Raw genomic sequence first — 8,282 nt, 5'->3', positions numbered from 1 at the left:
GCTGGAAACGAGGGGGAAAAAATGGGACTGCACCAGTCTAATTGGTTTTGGTATAGAACAAAATTAGCTGAAGCCAAAGAGCAGTAAAATGCACTCACCTTTATTGCAAGCATTTGAAGCAGTGCTAAATGGTATGGGGGGGGGGGGAAATCTGCTCTTTGCTCACGGCACAGGGCGTATATTAGAAAATAAAAAATGGTTGTGGAAACAACAATTGAATTGTGTGAAGTGCTTTGCCGGGATTCCAGGAATGGTGGCTTTAATGAGGCCCTACATTTAACAAATGCTAAAGTAGTTCTTAAATGAGATTTAATAGGATATTTTCGTCTTCTTTCAGCTCTTTGTTCTCTAACACATAGGTACCTCAGAGTGCACACATTTAATTTAAGAAAGTTTGACACAGTTCCTCTCCTGTACCTGATGAATATGCTACTAAACATAAAACAGCTCCCTATCAGATCCTCACACAAGAAATCAGTGGCCTTCAATTCAAATCAGAGATCTATTTGCTTCTTGTGCTCTGCATTACAAAAAAGGATTTTAATTAGCAAGAAACACTGTTCCCATTGCCCATGAAATGCAACTGAATCCTAATTTCTTAACCACACTTAAGAGTAATTAATTATTGGGAAAAAATATTTAACAAGCCACTGCTGACCAGAATCAGGAATACGACCTGTCACCGTACAGTACATATCTGATGAGCTTCGCACTTTGGTTTGTGAAGCAAACAAACTTAACACTGGTTTGAATTCAAAGGTGTGTCCCTTGAAAAGCAGGGAACAGATACAATGGTGCCAGTGTGTTGTCTTTCTCGGAGATGCACTGAATCTTTAGGAATTGTTTCAAGTTTTACTCTACTTTGCTCTTCTGAAGGGACAATGAGGCATATCTGAGGCCCAGATGAGCCATCACCTTAACAGTTACCAAAAAAGTGAAATCCAGCATTAGAGGAAGTGCTGTTGTAACACTGGTGAGACTGGACTATTGCATCCTCATGTTTCAGGCCTTCTTGATCTTGTATAGGTAAGCAAAAATGTGTGAAGAATAACCTCTGTTACATTTTGATCTGCTTAGAAAGTGTAACAAAAGTAATTTTTTTAACACTTGGAAACGGAGTCTAGAAGGAGGGATGTTGGTGTTGGTGTGGCGTTTTGTTTTTTTTGTTTTTTTCCTGTTTTTCTTAACAATGTTATTGGTTGCTTTTGGTCTTTCTGAAACAAGACATGAGTATAAAACGACAGGAAAATAATTTTGTGGTCTCATGTCCTGTCAATCTCTGGAACAATTTGCCCTGGGCTGAAATCCGGGGAGATGTTCACATCTTTTTAAAAGACTCTTTCAAGAAGTGCATGTGGATGAGGGCGTGTGTTTGTGAGGTGGCTTGGGGGTTTTTGTGGTAAATTTTTAGGTGCTTTACTTTTCCAGCACCATTATTGTCTTTTACTGTTTGGGTAACAGAAAAAAATTCTTCCTTCCAGCGTTCTTCTACCTTCTTGTTTTAATTACTTATATCTTTCTTAATCTGTTCCTAGCATTGCTGGAATATTTCTGCTTGTCAGCACATCAGGACACAAACCCAGCAGATCAGAAGGTACATGATATACCCTTTAAAATTTTCTCAATGTTAACACTGCAAACAAAGGCTGAAATCCTCTGGGTTGAACAGGGAGCTCCAGAGAGTATGGAGAGTTTCCAGACTTACAGAAGAAAACTGTAACCTTCTCTATTTATACCAACTCTGCAGATGATAAAAACAATTGGTGGCCTCTTCTAAACCATTTGAAGTGTTGTTTCAGTTTCCAGTGGAGCAGTTGCCCATTCTGAAAGAAACAATTACCACACTCCATAGCAATTTAGAGAAGACACCAAATGGGAATGAAGACAGGATGACTGAACAGAATGCAACCTCCTTGAGTTCAGAGCTGAGGTCCATTAAGGATGCTTATGTGATTGCAGTCTGCTCTGCATGTGAATACAAATAGGAATTTTAACATGAAGGATCTAAAAACTTCAAATTGAAGGAACTTTTAGATTGGATATGGAAAGGCAACTAAAACTCAAGTAGTAGATTCTCAAGCTGCCTATTCTTTGACTCAACAAAAATGGTGTACAAAATTCTTGACCACAACTCGTTATAGAAACATTGTGTAAGCAATGTTTCTGAATAACAGATGAAATTAGCATATAAACATCCATACAGAGTGCTACATTCACTTAACTTTGGCTATCTGGAAGAACTATATAAAAACTGTAAAGGTAGCTGTTTATTCCTTAATAGGGAACTGAACCAAAAGGGAAACTACATTCTCTTATTTTAGAGCCACTCCGTGAAACTGCTACATACTTCAATATATCGCCTAATGAAAAGTCTTCTGGGTCCTGGTATGGATTTGTAAGTGACTTACTGATAACAATGATACTATAAAAAAATTAAAAAAAGAAATGTTTCACAATTGAATATCCGGATAAAAAAGCATGTACCTTCATTGTGAGAGTAAATACGTTTTGTTGGAATACTGGAGAAGGGGGATTAAGAGCTTCATTTCTATTGAGAGGAAAAATGATTGTGTTTCTTATATTGTCCATCTTATCTAAATCCAGATCAACTGGTCAAATGTCTTGTCCACTTATTTGACTAGAATCAGAGAGGGGAAAAAACACGTAATTGGTTCCCTAACAGAATCACACCATTAGGTTGATTATTTAATCCAGAAATGAAACCCGAATGCTCTGTTATTCAAAGCTAAATAGATATTTATTCTTCTGCAACCATCACGTATGATAAAAACAGATTAGGAGCTAAGACTGGAGTTTAAATATGTATCTAACTGTGTCAGAAATACATACAGTTTGAAAGCAGACATATTTTTATCATCAGGTGGTGACTGGAAAGCAGCACAGCAAATGATCAAGGAACCAACAAGATAAACAGTTGCCAAAACATGTTGCCTTTTATTACATCAGTACTCAAATGTAGTAATAAGATTCAGAATTCAAATTACTTTTACTTTCATTGGGCAACTGGAATGATGAAAAGACTGTATTGTCTGTCTCTCTAGAGTGGCACACACAGTATTTGGCATATCTGGGCGAAATAAAAGAAAAGTTATATACACCAAAATACTCTAAAGTTATCATATTTATCATATATATCATATTTATAAGAGAGAAGAGGAAGGCTAAAGAAGATTCCTTACTTAAGAAATAAATTATTAACTTAGTAATTATCCTTTGGAGGAGAAAGACAATTTTATACAGAAAGACCTAAGGCTTTTATTTGTTGTCTCACTAAAATACTAAAATGTTGAGAGCATAAAACATATTACATTTTCTATCTGCTAATGTACTAAGCTTTGTGATGAGCACACTACATATATATTCTTTACGGTATGGAGTTAGGATCCAGATGAAAACTTTGAGATTTACATTTTTATCCTGCATTGACCTTTTGGCTTCACTCCCTAATTAAGCAAGGCATGGTAAAGAAAGAGATTATTATGAGGTGACTGGGTCCCCAGGGTGTTATGAGGTACCACACACAGTTAAGCTATCTCAAGACAACCATGTTCTCTAGAGTTACTTTATTGCTATTATAAAAAACCTTTATTATGGGGAAAAATATGTATTTTTATGCTACAAGAAGATGAAGATGACAGTTTAGGATGTTGAACGGTAGTTTCAGCTGAGCTTTGTGCCCACAGAGACTGTAAAACATCAAAGACTGGGTAGCCTTTGATTGGCTCCTTTGGATCCTAAAGGGGTAGATTAATCTTTGTAAAATTCATAGTTGGAACATTGTACCATTAACTGGCACTTTCCAGTTATCAAGATACTTTATGAAACTGAAAAAGTCCTATTACACTTGCTAAAAAGGCAACTTCAGGGGTGTGTCTCTCATGTAATGATTTCATCTCTGGAGTATTAGGTACTTTCCTCTGTGCCCCATGGTTGATAAAGCCCCAGGATATGGATCTTCATCTGATAACCTATATCAGCTTCTTCTCTGTTAATTATACCCTATCTAAGTATGCAGTCATACAGCATGTGGAGCTTCCTCAATTTTCTCACTTTTTCTGTCACAGTTGAGAGCATATTTAAGCCCTTGTGAGACCAGGCCTTACTCCTCGCTTTTTAAATCACACCTCTGTTTTTAAAGCATGATGTCTTCTTTTTAACCACTGCAACAAATATATGATGTACACACAGGAGCTGGTATCTTCTCGGCATCTGAGAGGAGTAAATATACAATGTTCCTGTTGCTTTTAGGCCTTCTGCAGTATTCCTCACTTCGAAACTCTTGTGCATCTATCCTCTGTGCTGTGGGTGGAGTATCAGAACTACCAATGGGTATCAGAAAATACACGTGTATTTACAGAACTTAAAAGGCAGTCCTACTTTGAAGAGCTATTCCAGGAATACAAGGATTACATTAAGGGACTTGGGCTCATGAAGTGCTCTTTTGTCGTAAAACAGTATGAATGCCCTATGGACCAAAGAAGGATACAGAACAGACATATGTCTTTAAGACTACACATGGCCTTGATTTATACCCATCACGTTTTTGAAGATAGCTTAGAGATATTTGATTTGCAGTGGATAGATTGCCTCCGGCTAAATAAAGGCCTGTGCCATTGTTCACAAACGTGAACTGCGTTGTAGCAATCTTGGTGCTCTGTTAAAATACCACGGTGAAGTTCATTGTGCCTTATTAAGCTCTGTAGTTCAAAGATTAATTGTTAAAAGGATAAAAAACTTTGTGCAAACATCTAACAAGCTTCTTAAGTCAATGACAATTAGCCCTGTGAAGTACTGAAGAGCTGCCTGTCAAGAAGCTCAAAAAAAAGTGACATGGTCAAAAAGCACCAGTTGCTCCCATCCCCACACCTGGTGCAATGATGGATTATCCCTCATAGAGAGTGCTTAGCCATCCCCCAACTAACAACTCTGCTTGCCAAGGTCAGATATTATACTAATAGAGGGAAGGGGTCCTGAAGAAGAACAAACCACCCATGAATGAAAACTAGTAAAAACTGCAACTAGCACTCTAATTTTTCAAATGATCCAGGATGCTGGCGACAGTTTTCAGGTGAGCCCAGGTGTTGATGAGGTGATACTGTTGCGGTAGATGGCACTATTCCCCTCCTCCAGCCACAACAGCACCACCAAACACTGGAAAGTACTATCTTTGGGATGAGACATAAAACTGAGGCCTTGACCAGTTGCAGTTATTAAAGGTCCCATTGCACTTTCCAGAAGATTAACTGTGTTAACCTCAGTGTCCTGGCTGATTGCATTCTGTCTTCCTAAATTCCCTCTGTAGTTTCAACTGGACAAGTTAATCTGCACTTCCTGTTTTAGATATCTGTGCAACTGTTGCTGTGCTCGGACACAGAGCTGCTGTGCTTCATCCCGTGACTTGCTCCAGTGACAGCCAGTACTGGAGACAGACTGAACATTACGTGGCCACAGTGATTCCCCAAGGGACAGTGGAAGAAGAGGACACAGTTGCACCCTGCATTTTCAACAAAATGATGTGATATCCTTGAGAGGGAATGCATTCTTCAAAATAAATAATTGTTGCAACACCAGCAAATAGCAATAGCAGTTATCTGGTGGGACACCCTACTGAGTCATGTAACTCCATCCTTCCAAGGCACAATGCCTTATGGACCATCCTTGGGAGCAAGTGGTTGTGGCTGCCCATGTAATTGCAGGCCTCTCACTTGGCCAAACCCAGTTCTAGGTTTTTAGCTCTGGACTGGAGAGGCAGGATAGAAGTGTTGCAATTTTGGCGCCGATCTAGATTAAACCCATTAGGGCTTATTTCTGAAATTCCCATTCCATGCAAGTACCCCTTTCCAATGCAGACAGGAGTGAAACTCCATGTGAACTAAGCCGTCCTCTCACAAGAAGAAATTTGCAGCAAGGTGACCCCCTTTGTCAATCAGCATAGTTCGTGCATGGCTTCCACTTTTCTCACAGTTTTGAGGTTTGGTAGCTAGACTGAAGGTTGAGGAAATTTTATTCTTTCTAAGTTTAATTCTTTCTGCTGTTTCAGTTGGATACTTCCTTTGTCACTTCATATCCCAAACTATTGTGTTTTATTGCTGGAAAATGTGTGTTTCGTTTCAATGATTGCAGATTACACACACATGCCATTGAGTGTAATACAAGGACATTATGTGAATGTAAGGAATGATTATTTTCCTGCTTACCTAGAGAAAATAAAAGTTATTATTAGTGTCTTCATAACTAGATGGGGAATAATATTAATATTTGAACTCCATGAGAAGCCTGAAATATAGAATGGATATAAGCTGGTTGGGTGATTGGGTATCTAAAATGAGCCAGGTGTCAAGACAGGAAACATATAATTATCATGGAATAAACAAAAGTTTCAGAAAAATAAAACACAATTATTTGTCTGTTTTCTACTTTACGGCATTTCCACTGAAGATTGTAATTCCTTTTTCTATGTCCTATTCCCCTTAAGCGGAGTGTCCCCTTGGGAAGTGGGGCCCAAGAGCCCTTTCTTGGATGGGACAGGATATTACAGCTTGGTTTGTGCACCAGCATCCTTAATATTTCCTTCCTTTCAGAAGCAAATAGAGCGTACCCTTATCTGAATGCTAATTTCCTAGTTAAAACCCTCCCTTGCTGACAAGGGACTGAAAGAGTTTTAAATCACAGATGTAGAGTATCAAATGCAATAATGCTCTTGCAATAGTGCATTGAAGCCTCAATTAATTAACCCTTGGGCTAAGTAGGCAGGTACATGGTGGTGGCCACAGGCGGTGGATGGATGAGATTTAAATGGGCATCTCATTTCCTCAGCACGGAACATGCCGTTTGGTTCAGAAAGGAGTCATTTTACACACTCGCCTCATTTACGCTCAGCTTTAATCCCTTTAATTCCACCTGAGATCCAAGCAAGAATGGGAAAAGAGAGAGAGGTGCAAAAGGCTACAGAGCTGGGCTTTGTTTACATATGTTTCCCCAGGGACAACCCCCCCAACAGAGCCAAGGCTTCTGGCCTTTTCATGGGGCTGTGGGGATCCAAAGCAGTTGTCATATGGAAATGGTTAAAGAGAGATTACAGGGAGCTCTTCACTGCAATCCATCCTGTTCAGAACCTGAAAAGTATAGGAGTAGGGAGAGGAGGCTGAGAAAAGGGACTGCATTTTGTCCCGGCGGATGTTGGGATGCAGCAGGGACTCAGTGGCAGAGGGTCAATTTGCAGAGGCCATGGTGGTGCGGGCCTCCCACGACAACACAATGACAGCTGCCGCTTCCCCTTCAATGGCCCATATGGGTGCATGTTCACGTATGATGTAAATCATGTTCCATGGGCGATGTAAATCTCTGACATCCGTCTGGATGGCTTTTACATATGTAATATGGAAGCGTCCCTACCAAGAAAGGGGACATGATTCTGCCACATATCAAGGGTAATAGACTAACGCTGTAAAAAAAAAAGGATCCCCCAATGATTTCTTAGACCCACTTAGAGGCTTTCGATCAAGCTGTGCTTTGCTTCTCTGTTTTGCTTGCTTTCTGCGATCCTCCCAGTGCAGGGGTCTGCTAGCAGGAGCTTGTGCCAAAATCTTAAGCAAATGTCACAGAATATTTATGGATAATGAATTTTGAATTTATTATAATTATTGCACAGGAAATCTGATATCTCAGCACTGTGCTCCTTCAGTCAAGGATATGCAGACAAACGCGTGACCTATCCAACTAATTAACCCAGGTAGAATTTAAAATATGGGATATTTGCAACAAACTTCTCCTGAATAAGACTGGGAATTGTTCACAGAAATTATTCAGTGAATGGTTGAGAATAATGAACTTGTTTTTAAAAACCCAGAATCTCTTCCTTACCAACCCCTGAGAAAAAAGATGCAAAATGTATTATATTGTTCATTACAGTTACGTTTGGTGCCCAGCTCTGCTAAAACACCTGCATACAAGGTAGTCTATATAAAGAAGGTATATAAAGGTGTATAAAGAAGGCACATAAAGAAGGTATATAAAGAAGGTTTGAGATAGGGTCCTGTTTTTAAGGAAATCCAAGTTGCTGTGTGCTTGTATGAAATGCTCTGCATTACTGTTTGTTTGCTCCCACTCTGCGTAGCAGTGCTGTGGAGGATAAATATGGATTGTTCCTGATGGGACTGTGTGGATGGTATGTATTTATTTCTCCAGATCTTGCTATGTGCCAGCCCCATTTATGTGCATCCAGAAGCCTCTGCAGAAAAACCCACCCAACAGTGAGTACA

The 8,282-nt window shown here is 39.4% G+C and overlaps 1 long non-coding RNA gene across 1 annotated transcript; it reads left to right on the top strand.

Moving 5' to 3' along the window:
• The first annotated feature begins 913 nt into the window (after positions 1–913).
• On the top strand, positions 914–5,411 carry LOC127471351 (uncharacterized). The gene is made up of 3 exons (XR_007904632.1): positions 914–1,026; positions 1,536–1,594; positions 5,362–5,411. It is a non-coding gene; the product is annotated as an uncharacterized LOC127471351 (long non-coding RNA).
• Positions 5,412–8,282: the final 2,871 nt, after the last annotated feature.

The sequence above is a fragment of the Manacus candei genome, unplaced genomic scaffold (assembly GCF_025592945.1).
Source record: "Manacus candei isolate 608988 ecotype Guabito, Panama unplaced genomic scaffold, ASM2559294v1 h1tg000024l, whole genome shotgun sequence".
In the NCBI taxonomy this organism is placed as follows: domain Eukaryota; kingdom Metazoa; phylum Chordata; class Aves; order Passeriformes; family Pipridae; genus Manacus; species Manacus candei.
Note: the sequence above shows the minus strand (reverse complement) of the source record. Positions and strands in the feature narration are given on the sequence as shown.